The 14,597-nt window shown below is 45.3% G+C and overlaps 1 protein-coding gene across 4 annotated transcripts in view; it reads left to right on the forward strand.

Moving 5' to 3' along the window:
• The window catches only part of csk (C-terminal Src kinase), a 141,680-nt gene that overhangs the window by 31,236 nt on the left and 95,847 nt on the right, over positions 1–14,597 (forward strand). For 2 of the 4 annotated variants that reach the window (XM_043680257.1, XM_043680258.1), the window contains exon 2: positions 7,687–7,805. The exons of 1 other annotated variant lie outside the window; for it this stretch is intronic. The gene's annotated coding sequence lies outside the window, so the exon portion shown is untranslated. Of the gene's footprint in view, positions 1–7,686; positions 7,827–14,597 lie in introns of all 4 variants that reach the window. One more of the 4 variants, XM_043680259.1, reaches the window with a different exon arrangement.

Genomic DNA, 14,597 nt, shown 5'->3' on the forward strand with positions numbered 1-14,597 from the left:
GATTGAATGCTGGAGTGTGTGCGCTGTAAACTATTTATCGTTGATTTGGCAACAAGGTGCATGATCGAACTGTTCTACTTTCTAACCAACAAATTGAGTGGTAAACACAGTGCAACAACTGCATCTCAAGGTCCTGTGTCAATATAATCTTTGTCTAGAAGAGTGTGATGAGATAGCACTTAGCATATGTGTACAATGGTGATTTGAGAATGAAGTTAGATTCCACTTGTGTAATCTGAATCTGCCTCCCTGTTTGTGCAAGGGCATGATCAGCCACAGTTTTAAAGGCAGCAGTTTTCTGTTAGACATAATTGTTTATTTTACTTGCGTATGTAAACCTTCCATGGTGTCATTTCATGCATTGATTATATCTGAGTACATGTTACTCCTGTAAATATTTGAGAGAATATTTGAATACCTTGCATCTCTAACAAAATTAACTTAAAAGAGCTGTCTGTTTCAACATTTGAATTTTATATCTACACATAGATATTGGTTTCAAGTTGTTTAAAATACACCTAACAAGATTTGTAGGTTAGAATATTGACCCAGGCCAACCACTAGCCTTGATTCAGATAGGGACTATTAACTATCTGAATTTATAATCCTTTAATTTGGCTCCTTCAACAGGAACATTTAGTACAGGAACTTAGCACTCCAGAAAGGTCCTTCTACATTTACCAATTTGACTGCAGATTTTGGATCCATTCCTTGAACAATTCTAATTTTGAGAACATTCCAAGTATAACTTGAACATTTTTAAACATTTTAGTCATTTTGAACCTTGGTTTGACTACAGTTGGAATTCTGAGAATGATTCTACTGTATTGTAAAATGAATATCAGAACATTGGAGAGGGTAAGTAAGATCTGCTAAAATGATCATTTAGTTCAGAGACTGCATCCTCTGAGGAAAGCCTGATCAGGTCAGGGCTGATTTCTTTAAAAGACTGAGTAACCAGTAACCTAATACATGACCATAACACTCGAAAGGGGAGATGATGGCCTAGTGGTATATTGTGAGACTATTCATTCAGAGCAATAATTAATTTAGAATCCGCTAAGGTTAGCTGATATTATCTGTTTTCTGTTCTGGGGACCTGTGTTTGAATCTTGAGTTTGAATTCAATGAATATCGGGAATTAATCTACTGATGACCATGAAGCCACTGTTGATTGTCATAAAGCTATCTGGCTCAATAATGTCCTTTAGGGAAGGAAATCTGCCATCCTCACCTGGTCTGGACTGCACGTCACTCCAGAACCATAGCAATGCCCTCTGAAATGGTACAGCATGTGACTGAATTGTATCAATTGCTATGAAGTCTCAACAAAGAAATGAAACTAGAATAGATCACATATTAATTGGGTGACCGTTACAATCAATAAGTATCAATAGCGGAGACCAAGCCCTTTATTGTTATACAACAAATGTTCTTAGCCTTGTTAACTGGATTAGTACAATGGATACTTTCCCCTTGTTAGCTGACCTCGCAAACTGAATATTTCCAATATTGTTAAATGGCTAGACATAATGACTGTTTTTCCAACTTTTTAACCCATTACCCTTGTCTCCAGGATGCCATTGTTAACTGTAAGTACTTAACTGATCAGAGTGATGCTCAGCTGAACCTCTTGCTTCACAAACTCAACTCAACTCTTTCCCTGTCTGCTTATACCCCATACACATTCTCAAAGGCACTAACTGTTCAACCAAGATTAATTAATATAAGCAACAAAAGGTAAATTGAAGTTGCAATTTTATCATGTTTAATGCCTTACTGAGTTTGGTTTATGACAGACTGGTCAAGGAGATGACAAAGTCAAGAGCTGCCTTTAGGCTTGGATTTCAAAGTAACACTTTATTATATGTAACTACCAAATGCTATTGTACATGACAATGGTAGTTATACAGTCAGTTCTTCTATAACACAATGGTTGCATTCTTGTGCAGCCCTGTGTTATAGAAAAATCGTGTTTTAGGGACAGAGTGTTGTCGCCAGCGCATGTTTTAAAAGTTTGTGCTGAAGAAACAGTGTCCCCAATCTGTCAGTCGTGTTACAGTGAATTCACGTTGATGAAATGCATGTTATAACAGAACCACCTGTACCAGGCCCTGACTTGTTACATTAGCTAATGGTGAATCTGCTCCCTATCTGTGCATGGCCATATGCTCTCAAGCTTCTCTTATTCCAGTGTATTTTAACTTTGTCCACTTTGTGCTATTTATACGACTTGACATGTAACTCCAGAGTGCTGAAGCTGTTAGAAACATCCCTCCCCAAGCTTTCTTTCCTTGTCTTTGGCAATGTTTAATAATTAGATGCATTCTCAAAGGAGTTAAATTTCACTTTTTATAACATATTCTTGTATGTTCATACTTTTGTATCAGTCTGTATTGTTGATTGTAGACTGAAATGCGAAAAGAACTTTTAAAAATCAAGGACTGTGAAAAGATTACTGTAGTTTTTGAAAGAAGGTAATTTGACACTCACTATTTCAAGCAGCACTGGATGGTTTGCAGATGAGCTGGAGCCAATGACCCAATAAAAATTTCAGTTAGTAGCAACTAGTTAACTGGTCTGTGGGCAAGTAACCAGTCATTAAAGACGAAGGCCTTCTGCCTCTCAACAATTGTGGCTTCCAGGAAACAGAATAGTTTGGGGGTGTGAACAAGATCATGAGAAGTCATCCAATTTCCACAAGCTCAGGACCTCTCTGTTCTCTGCAGTAAAAGCCACTTTAAAGCTGAAGAATGGCAGTTTACTTCATCTTCAACAGTTGCTGTAAGCCATGACACTTAATAGGTGAGAAATTTTTGTGTACGCCAGTCATCTTATGTGGAAGCACCCAGAGAAAGAGGATAGAGGAGCAGCATTCTGATCAGCACATAACTCATCTCACCTTCCAGACTCTCCCTGCAACCTTTTTTAATGTGTGTAGAGGGATAATTTGTAAAGGGGCGGGGTTAGAGTTTTAACTCGGGGAGTTATATGTCAAAAGCTCTCAGTTTTTTTTATCTGCAGCTAGAGTATTATTTCTAAATAGTGATTCCTGTTTAAATACAGATAACAAGTCCATGATTTCTGTTAACTTGGGTCTGAAAAACAGGTAAATTGGCGAGTTGTAGTCCTTAAAATCTTGAACTTTTGTGATGACTCCACAAAAAACGAGGTTAATTTCCAGTGCACTACCTCATTGAGGTGTTGCACTTTGTTTTGTTTTGTTTTCTCCTACCCTGAGTTTTTGACCTGATCTGACAGCAGTGCTGACTAGATTGAGAAATTCTATGACCAGATCTAGAAAAACTTAAGGTAAAGTTGATGATAGAGTCATACAGCATGGAAACAGACCCTTGGGTCCAACCAGTCCTTGCTGAACATAATCCCAAACTGAGCTAGTCCCACTTGCCTACACTTGGCTCATATCCTCCCCAAACATTTCTTATTCATGTACTTGTTCAAATGTCTTTTTAAACATTGTATCAGTATCTGCATCTGCCTCCTCCTCTAGAAATTCATTCCACACATGGGCCACTGCCTGTGTTTTTTAAAAAAAGTCTTTTTTTCCAAAAAGCTTCCTCCTCTACCTTAAAAATATGTCCCTAGTCTTGAAATCCTCCACCCTTTGGCCATTTGCCATTCACCCCTCAAAATTTCAGAAGCCTCTATAAGGTCACCTCTCAACTTGGCCGCCAGTGAAAAAAATCCCAGCCTATCCAGCTCTCCTTAAAACTCAAGCCCTCCATTCTGGCACAATCCTGATAAATCTCTTCTGAACCCTTTTCAGCAAAATAATCTTCCTATTATAAAGCATCCAGAACTGAGCATAGTACCCCGAAGGGACCTCATCAATGTCCTGTACAACCTCAATATGATGTCCCAAGCCCTATACTCAGGTGTGAGCAATGAAGGCAAGTGTGCTAAATGACCGCTTAACCACCCTGTGAAGCAAATTTCAAAGAATTATGTACCGGAGCCCCTAGGTCTCTTTGTTCTACAGCACTACCCAAACTCCTACTTTTAATTGTATAAATCTTGACCTTGTTTGGCTGGTTATCTGCTGGCAGATTAGAGATTCAATTGATTTGGTGACCTGAGCATGTGTCCTGAATGGACATATTGGTGTTTGGTGATACCCTGCCAGTCATGCCTGATTTTGTTCCAACTGAGTAGGTAGCTCCTGCAGTTAGGTTGGTAACTGGGTAGGATGGAATAATGGAATGAGGTGACAGGAGTTGCAATGGATAGGCCTCTCCTTGTGGCCTAAGTATGATCGCTGCTGCTTGGGTACTTGCTGCCTAATAATATCCTTTTAAGAAGCTTAGTTGTTGAGACTGTTTGTTTGGTTGCCCATGTTCCCATGCAGATGATGTTTTGGTGTAGGAATGCTTAACATAATTCTGTGCGTTCCTGCTCTGGAACAGCCATTAGGCTTCTGGGAAGTTTTCTTTTTAAATTATAACATTTCTTTTTTGACATAGCTGAAGGACTTCCAATGGATCTGTGCTCAACTTTCTTAATACCTTCATGCACTAAGGTTCGATTCTTTTAATTGTATGAGAAATGTCTGCTCTAGTGTTCACTTGATTTTGGCCAGAGGAACTTTTATGCCAGAGTTGACACCATGTGATCAGATTTGGACTCTTTTTCTTTATCTGATTATAAATGGCTGTAAAAGCATTTTGAGACATGATGTCCTGGTGGTTTCTCTGGAAGAGTTTTTCTTCACAACAGCTCTTCAATGCTCATTCTTCTGGCTGCTAGTTGGACTTAAGACCATACTTGGAACATAAATTTGGTTGCATTCTTCTCTTCAACAATCTTTGGTCTGTTAGTAAATTTTCCCTGTTGCACAATTTGCTTGGCTGTGTATTCCATTGCTGCCACCATATTTTACCATGTTGTTTAATGCCACTATGTATTGGGTTCAAGATAGACTATTCAAGGAGAGGCCAAAGTCAAGAAATGTCTTCATGTTTTGACTTCAGAGTAACATTATTTATTAAGTATTGCCACCGAGTACTGGTGTACATTGTAGTCATTTATATAAAAGGCTCTGACTTCATTTCACCAGGTAATGACTATTCTACCTTCATTTCACCAGGTAATGACTATCATCTTTTAATGTCCATCTGCTCTCAAGATTTTCTTTGTAGAGCGTACTAACTTTTCCCACACTGGGCTATTTATACTCAGAAATCTGCAGCAAACTGTCATAACTGCAAGGTTGTTCCAGGGGTCCTGAAGCCTTTACACAACATTTATGCAAATCGAAGGTATCAGACATTTGGGTATCCTGATGTAATCCACATTTAAAAAGAGTGGTTGTTTTTGAGTGCTAATAATCAGTAAACTGATGCAACCAGCAATGTAGAGAAAATGAGGACTGCAGATGCTGGAGATCAAAGTAGAGTGTGTGGTGCTGGAAAAGAACAGCAGGTCAGGCAGCATGAACTGCTGTGCTTTTCCAGCACCACACTCGCAACCATTAATGCATCAATAACAACCTGTTATTGGCAGCATGATATGATTCGGGTTAAGCCCATGAGAAATTATTATTGTTTTGAGTTCTTATCAGAGCAGGAATGTACAAAGCACTTTTATGGTCTCCTTAGCTATTAAACAGCATGTGCACCCAGCATGACTACATTCTTCTAACTTTTCATATGCTTGAAGTTCTGGATACAAAGTTATTAGATGTTCCGCATTCTGATTTGTCCATTGGTATGAACCTCCAATGCTGACAAAATTTAAAGCAGTGTGCTGGAAATGGGTTGCAATGGATGGGCAGAGTTGCCATGTACCCCACAGGGGTGTCTCCGTTTCAGCTTTAGAAGAGTTCAGACCTAAATAATGAAAGAAGAGAGTGTTGGCTTGTCTTTGCCATTTTTCAAGAGCATGGCAAAGACTCTCTCTGGTTCCTCAGAACAGACACTTTCTCGAAGTGTTTTTAATCCTTTGGGATGCAGGTATTGCTGTATTTACCCTTGAACTGTGTGGCCTGCTCAGCCATTTCATAGGGCATCTGGAAAGCAATGGCCTAGCGCTGTTATCGCTAGACTACTAATCGAGAAATTCAGCTAATGTTCTAGGGACCCGGGTCATGGGTTCAAATCCCACCATGACAGATAGTTTGAGTTTGCATTCAATGAAGAATGTAGAATTGAGGGTCTAATTATGATCATGAAACCATTGTTGATAGTCAGAAAGACCCATCTGGTTCACTAGTATCTTTTGGGAAAGAAAATCTTTCATCCTTACCTGGTCTGGCCTAGATGTGACTCCAGATCCACAGTAATGTGGTTGACCCTTGACAATTAGGATGGGCAAAAAAATACTGGCTTAGCCAGAGACTCCCCCATCCTGAGAGCGATTAATAAAAAAAAAGAGTTAGCCATGCTCCTGAGGGCTTGGAGTAACATGTATGGCCAGACCAGATATTTGGCAGAAGGCGGTGAGTTTTGGACTTTCCAAAATGAATTTTTCTGGCAACGCCCCAGAGCTAGTGCAGTCATTAGCCCACCCCTCGCCCCAAACCAAAAAAAACACATGCATACAGATTCCTCCACTCAGTTTCAGACAACTTTCTGCACTACAAGACCAGGTTTCAGGCAATCCAAAGAGCACCTTTGGCCAAGTTACTAGTTCTCCAGCTGAGTTTGTCTTGCTAACAATCCCTGGGAACAGGCCATTGAGTACAGTGTCCTGTTTTATGCAGCAGATAGGAATCTAGATTACTGTAAGAAAATCTTGACAGGAGAGTTTAATGGTTGTGAGCCTGTCACAAGGAAGTGTGTCATGACTCTGAGTAGTGCATTGAAGATCATGTACAGAGACAAGATTAGATGGATGTGTTATGGGTTGGCAAGGAGCATTTCTGGCATCATTCTGGATTACAAACCACAATATGTTTTCCTTCAGTTCCCTTTTGATTCCTTTTGCCTTTTTGAGGAGGATGTGAAAGTGTGGACCGATAAATTCTAAATCAATCTTTTGTTGGTTGAGGGTTCACTCTTTCAGTCTATCTGGTTTTCCCTTTTTGCTTTCCATAAGGGAATTTGCAGGGGGAGAGAGTAACTAGCTGCCTGGAATGTTCTTTTACTGCTCCACTCACCGAAGGGGAAGTGAGGGAGAGTTGTTTTCACCTTGTCAGACTGGATGTTTGTGATGTAGCCATTTGCCCAGGAACCAGTCAAGAAGTTGTTGCCATGCTGAGTACTCCTGAACTGGTCCTGGGTGAAAAATCAATCTCCGTTCTCACTGGCATAACTGTTCTGAACACACCGACAGAATCAAGGTGTCGAGCTTCCCTTCTGTTTTTGCTGTGCATGTAGAATATTACTTTATTCAATGAGTTCTGTTAAGCTAATCTTTTCACAAAAGCATCTTCCACAATCTCCTGTTTAAACCAGAATAATTTCCTATTTTTAAGTACACAGTCTAACAAATAATTAGTCTTTAAAGTGTTATTGTGTGTCATTGGTGAAAAAGGCAGGTTTTCATCAGCTTGTGGATGAACTGCTAACACAACATCCTGAAACTCCCAACGTATTCTGGAGGAAGATTGATTTCCACAGTTGACATTAAGTACACTAGTTGCTATCTCCAAAATTCCACCTATATGCCATTTATGACTATTTTAAAATAAACCTAGCAATCTGGTAACATCATCTTTTATTCACTTAGAACCTTCAAGATAGCACACCTCCAGCTGTGCACTTCAGTGGGGCTAAGACTGATCCAGCATTCCACCACTTCTTTCCAATGCTCGACAATTCTTCGTGTTGAACAGATGCATCTGCTGAGTAAGTTGGAAATGTTACCGGGTAGGGATGCTTCAATTTTCCATGTGCAAGTATTTTGTCTGTAATTTGCAAGTGAAAATAGTTTTCTCGATTACTGTGTCCTGGACCAAAAAGGATTTGTTTCCTGCTCGGGCCAATTTCCATATTGTAAGTGCGAGAGAAGTTACCTCTGAATGAAGTATGCTTTGCTCATCCTGAACTAATTACTGTGCAAGACTGGGACCAATCATCTAATAAGAAAAGAATTTTTTCCAATCTGTTTCCTTCCAAAGTACAAGATGCTACTTTTGTTGAGTCATATCTGAACAGAGAAGTGGTTTCATGAAACTGTAGGTTTGTTCTGAATTATGTAGTTCCGAATTATGGGTTCAATTTTAATTTCTCTGTGTGAACTAACTTTTGGCTAAGATCAAGTGTAGTATCGGTTCTTGTCAGTTTTGCGAGTCATCAGAGCTAGTGGAGATCATTGCTGATCGTGATTGGACGTTGGAGGATCGTTTGGTTGTGCTGACCTGTTACTGGTGGATCTTCATGCTGGCTTCAGCCTAACGCCAATTCAGGGACCAGCCAGCCTCCGAGCTATGGCCTCAACAGCTGCTCGCAACACAGTCAGAGTGACTGTCAAGAAGGTAGAGGAGTGTACACCAGTCGATCGGACGGTGTTCGTCAAGAAGATTTTGCTTGAGTGCTGTGGGTTCGCCGCAGCGGACGTGTACTGCCTGCAGGATTTCCCTGGGGCAGGCTACTTTGACGTCACTTTCAGGAGCGTGAAGCAATGCGAGCAGCTCCTGAAGGTCTTCAAAGAAAAGGAAGGGGAGCCGCTGTTCTCCATCATGTCGGCGGTCCTGTTGTGTGTGCTTCCTGCACAGAGGAATCGGGTTGTTACAATCCACATGTACAACCCCTATGTTCCAGCAACCGATGTCCTGACGTTCCTGAGAAGATATATGCAGGTTGAGGGAGAAAGCGCCGATGTGGTTGACCCTTTCAGGATCTGGACCAGCAAACGACAGGTCAAGGTAACCCTGAGGGTTGATACCAGTGGGAACATCCTCCACCCACTCTCCAGCTTTGCTATCGGAGGGAGCAGAGGGTACCTGACTTACGCAGGGCAGCCGAAAGTGTGCCGAACCTGCGGGAGGTCAGGCCACATGGCGGACTGCAAGGTCACGATCTGTCGGAACTGCAAGAAGGAGGGCCACCCGACCAAAGAATGCAAGGAGGCCAAGAACTGCAGTCTGTGCAGGGAGGCGGGCCATGTGTACAAGGCCTGCCCAAGACGAGAGGCCACCACCCACGCGCAGCTGGCCAGGGATGGGCCGCAAAAGGACAGCAAGGCATCACTAACCAGCAAGGGAATGGTGTCTGGGGGCACGCAAAAGGAAGGACAGGCCGGAGCAGAGCAGATGCCAGCTACCGGAGAGGTACAGCGGCTGAGCGAAGCTCCGACAGGACAGACAGAGGAGGAGGAGGAGAAGGGAAAGAAGGAGGCAGAGGAATGGATCCCAGTACAAAACAGGAGGAAGAAAAGCCGCCAAGCCACCAAAACCTCCCAGAAAAGGGGGAAACGGCAGCTGCATGGGGAAGACATGGACAGCTCTTCGGAGGGTTAGGACGGGCTCACGGAGGGTCGTCACCAAAAGAAGAGGCAGAGCGCTGCAGGGAGAAAGGAGGGCAGCACCTGCCAAACAAGGGATGAAACAAGGGGGAAATGACCACCCCCCACCAGCTGACAGCCCCTGTTGTGTGTGCTTCCTGCGCAGAGGAGTCGGGTTGTTAAGATCCACATGTACAACCCCTATGTTCCACCAACCGATGTCCTGACGTTCCTGAGAAGATATGTGCAGGTTGAGGGAGAAAGCACCGACTTGATTGACCCTTTCGGGATCTGGACCAGCAAACGACAGGTCAAGGTAACCCTGAGGGTTGATGCCAGTGGGAACATCCTCCACCCACCCTCCAGCTTTGCTATCAGAGGGAGCAGACAACGTGGACCCTGGTCCTGGCCCAATGACACCGGAGCGGGCAAATGGGCCCAGTGAGGAGCTGGACAGCTACCTCAGCCCAGCGAGGGTCCAGCAGTTCGTGTACACCATGGGGATGCAGACAGCTACTGCAGAGGGGCAGGACCAGTGGCAAATGGACGCGGGTAACCTCACAACTTGTTAAAAATGGGTATAAAAATTGTAAGTATTAATGTGCGCAGCATAAAATCTGCTGCGCGATGTGTTTCAACGCTGGCCTTCCTGGCCAGTGTCAAAGTCGATGTCCTGTTTCTGCAGGAGTGTGGAACACCACACCTCAGCAGTTCCAGGAGATGGTCGAGCTTGTGGGCCCATGGGCCGTCAGTTTGATCGGGGGGCAACGATAACCGCTCCTCAGGCCTGGGTATTCTGTTGCGAAGAGGCAACTCCACCACCTCCGAGGTTAAGGAGGTGGTGGGCGGGTGCCTCCTCGTTGCTGATGTTACATACAGAAACGCTCCCGTGAGACTAATCAACGTGTACGCTCCAACGGGTAAGAGTGAACGGTTGGCCGTCCTGCAACAGCTTCCATTGTTGCTGGCTACGTCCAGGCCGGTCATTCTGGCCGGAGACTTCAACTGTATCATTGATGCAGATGGAGGATCCGGCGGGGGAGGAGACAGTAAACTGGATGCCACGTCCAGAGCCCTGATGGAAACGGTCAAAGATGCCAAGCTGCACGATGTCTTCAGCACCCCTGCAGACGGAGCGCAGCATAGATACACCTGGTCATGGGCTGACGGGTCTATCCGCTCAAGGATAGATTACATGTTTGTGTCCCGAATGTTCTCGGTCAGAACCACCGATGTCAAGCCGGTGTTCTTCTCTGGCCACTGCCTCCTGCTGTCTGACTGTCACCTACAGGCTGAGCAGCGGGCTGGTAAGGGAACGTGGAAACTGAACACTAAGCTGTTGACCCCGGGAAACATCGAGGAGCTCAAGAGGGATTACGCAGGTTGGAGAACCGCAAAGCCCCTCTTAGTCCCCAGCGGACTGGTGGGAAACAGTAGAAGGGAACATCGAGGTTCTTCATCCTCAAAGGTGTTCAGGAGGCGAGAGAGAGCGACGAGGAAAACTGTCCCAGCTCCAGGAAAGTATGCAGAACCTGCTCCTGCTGCAGACGTTGGGAGTTGATGTCAGGGAGGACCTCAAGGAGGTGAAGGGCCAGCAAGCCTCGCTCTTTGCTTCGGAGGCCTCCAAGATAATCTTCTGGCCCAGGGTCCGCTCCGTGGAGCAGGACGAGACATGCTCATGTTTCTTCTTCCAGAAGGTGCACAAAGAGAGCTCCGTGCTCAGCAGCCTGAAGGAAGAAGATGGCTCGGTAACGTCATCTCAGGCTGACATCATGAGGATCAGCAAATTCTTCTATGCCGGTCTGTATGACTCGAAGCCAACCGACAGCGCAGCCTCCCAGTCGTTCCTGTCCTCTATCACGGAGGTCTTAGACGATGGAACACGAGCGAGGCTGGACCAGCCGCTATCTCTGGATGAGCTGACCAAGGGCCTCGAGTCCTTCGAAAAGAATAAAACTCCTGGAAGCGACGGCTTACCGGTCAAGATCTATTCTGCTCTTTGGGACGATGGGCCAGGACCTGCTGGAGGTGTATGTCAGTATGCTTCAGGCAGGTACCATGAGTGAATCCATCACGAAAGGCATCATCACCCTCATCTACAAGCAGAAGGGGGAGAGGGAGGAAATTAGAAATTGGAGACCAATCTCACTGTTAAACACAGACGACAAAATCTTGTCAAAGGTCATCGCCAACCGGGTCAGGTCTGCTCTGGGATCGGTGATTCACCCTGACCAAACCTGTGCTGTGCCGGGCAGGAAGATCACTGAGTCTCGCACTCCTCAGGGATACGATCGCCTACGTGCAGGACAGAGGGTTGGACACCTGCCTGATCAGCTTGGACCAGGAGAAAGCCTTTGACAGGATATCGCATACATATATGAGGGATGTCCTCTCCAAAATGGGCTTTGGGGAGGGAATCTGCAATTGGATCAGACTGCTCTACACCAACATTGTCAGTGCAGTCTCAATCAATGGGTGGGAATCAGATAGCTTCCCTGTAAGATCTGGAGTCAGGCAGGGCTGCCCTCTCTCTCCTGCCTTGTTTGTGTGTTGCATCGAGCCACTTGCCGAATCAATCAGGAAGGATGTGAGCCTGAGAGGGGTGACTATTCCTGGCAGTGGGGGCCTGCAGGTTAAGGCCTCCCTATACATGGATGACGTCGCCATTTTCTGCTCGGATCCGCTGTCCGTGCACAGACTCATGTGCTTCTGTGACCAGTTCGAGCGGGCCTCAGGGGCCAAGGTAAACCGAGGCAAGAACGAGGCCATGCTCTTCAGGAACTGGGCTGACCAATCCTCTAACCCCTTCACCGTCGGGACGGACCACCTGAAGGTGCTGGGTATTTGGTTCGGGGGGGCTGGGCCGTGCGCCAAGACCTGGGAGGAGCGGATCAGGAAGATGAGACAGAAACTGGGCAGATGGGAGCAACGGTCGCTCTCCATTGCCGGGAAGAACCTGGTCATCAGGTGTGAGGTACTCTCAGTATTGTTATATGTGGCACAGGTCTGGCCTATCCCCAGAACCTTTGCTCCCGCAGTCTCCCGGGCCATCTTCCACTTCATGTGGAGATCAAAGATGGACCAGGTCAGAAGAGACACAATGTACAAAGACCTGTGCAATGGGGAAAAAACATGCCCAATGCCACCCTCGCCCTGATGGCCACCTTTGTGTATGGCTGCATCAAGCTGTGCGTGGATCCCCGGTACACAAATACCAAGTGTCACTAAGTACTGAGGTTCTACCTGTCCCTGGTGTTGTGAAGGATGGGCCAGGCCTCGCTGCCGCGGAACGCTCTGAGTAGTTGGACCACTCCGTTCTCTTTGTGGAGAAATTTATGAAGAAAATACCTTTGACCACAAATCCATCAGGAAGTTGTCAGCACGTAGTGTCCTTGAGACCCTTCAGGAAAAGGAGAGGGCGGATCCTATCGAGCGGTTCCCTGAGCAGACTGTCAAAGCCATTTGGCAGAATGCCTCATCGCCAGATATTTCCAACAAGCACCAAGACATGGCTTGGCTGGTGGTGAGAAGGGCTCTGCCTGTGAGATCCTTTATGCATGCCCGGACTCTCAGCCGCACCGCACGCTGCCCTCAAAGCGGCTGCAGTGGGGACGAGACTGTCACACACCACCTTCTGGAATGTGCCTATGCAGAGGAAGTCTGGAGAGGAATGCAGGGGCTTGTCGAGGTTCGTCCTGAGCAGCGCCGTGACGCAGGACTCCATGCTCTGCGGCCTGTTCCCCGCGACGCACACTGAGACGAACATCAACTGTGCCTGGAGGATCATCAACTCGGTGAAGGACGCTCTCTGGGCCGTCCGAAACCTGTTGATCTTCCAGCTGAAGGAGTTGACCCTGACTGTTGCAGACTGGCACTTTCCAAGGTCCAGGACTACGTGTTGAGGGACGCACTGAAGCTTGGGGCAGCTGCCGTCAAGGCGTGGTGGGGAAAGACCACCGTGTAACATCTGCCTGCCTAAGAAGAACAGGGAGTCCACGCAGTCATTTGGGCTCTGCTGATGTCTCAGCTAAAAATGTAATCGTACAGACCTGTAAATAGGAATGCACAGAAATGGAATGTTTACGTATGTATGGCATGTCCAATTGTACAGATCATCAAAGTATTTTATGAATAAAGTATATTTTTGAAATAAAAAAATAAAAAAAACTTATAGTGACGATCTTAAGTTTACTAATTGGATAAAGATTGAATAGGGGAAAGCAGAAAATTAAATGTTTATCATGAGTTTTGAAGTATTGAAGCCTTAAAGTCAATGGATAGAGTAGTTGGTTAGTTAGTTACTGAGGCCCAATATGGATATTTAACCTTGACATTGTATTATGTGATGATGCTGCTCCTTTAACAAGGTTAAGTTGTCGTTTTTTTTCCCCAGAAGATCATAAAGACACAGGCTCCAAAGTGTCTGGGTTGATCTACTTGAGGAAGCTTTGGGGATGGGCGGGGGCAGGATTGGATAGGGTTTAGGGCATGGATGGGGTTGGGCAGGGTTGGACGGGGTTGGGCAGTGTTGGATGGGGGGAGGTGTTGGACGGGATTGGGGGCAGGTGAGGGCGGGGGCTCGCGCGCGCTGTGCTGCTGCCTAGTCTGAACAGGGAGCAGACTTAATAGAAAACTCCGAACTCCAGAAAAAGTCATTGAATCGATTAACCAAATAATCAATTATCCGAGCGAAATAGTTCCCACCCATCTCGTTCGGATAATCGAGGTTGCCCTATAAATCTTTTCCAGTCTGTGTTACTCATGTCACTGAACACCTCCATTTATCAAGTGTTGCAAATGTGTCAACAATCACGTTTTCTCGTCCTGCTACATGTACCATTTTCAAATTGAATGGCTCTAACAGGAAGCTCCATTTAAACAGTCTGGAATGTTTGTCCTTAAATCGTGTCAACAATCACGTTTTCTCGTCCTGCTACATGTACCATTTTCAAATTGAATGGCTCTAACAGGAAGCTCCATTTAAACAGTCTGGAATGTTTGTCCTTAAATCTTTATTGCTGGAACAGCACAGCAGGTCAGGCAGCATCCAGGGAACAGGAGATTCGACGTTTCGGGCACAGGCCCTTCTTCAGGAATTCCTGAAGAAGGGCCTGTGCCCGAAGCCTATCACTGATAAGCCCATTCTTTTCCAAATATAAGTAGATTTTATCCCTCAGTACCTTCTCCAGCAACTT

Source organism: Chiloscyllium plagiosum, chromosome 40 (assembly GCF_004010195.1).
Source record: "Chiloscyllium plagiosum isolate BGI_BamShark_2017 chromosome 40, ASM401019v2, whole genome shotgun sequence".
NCBI lineage: Eukaryota > Metazoa > Chordata > Chondrichthyes > Orectolobiformes > Hemiscylliidae > Chiloscyllium > Chiloscyllium plagiosum.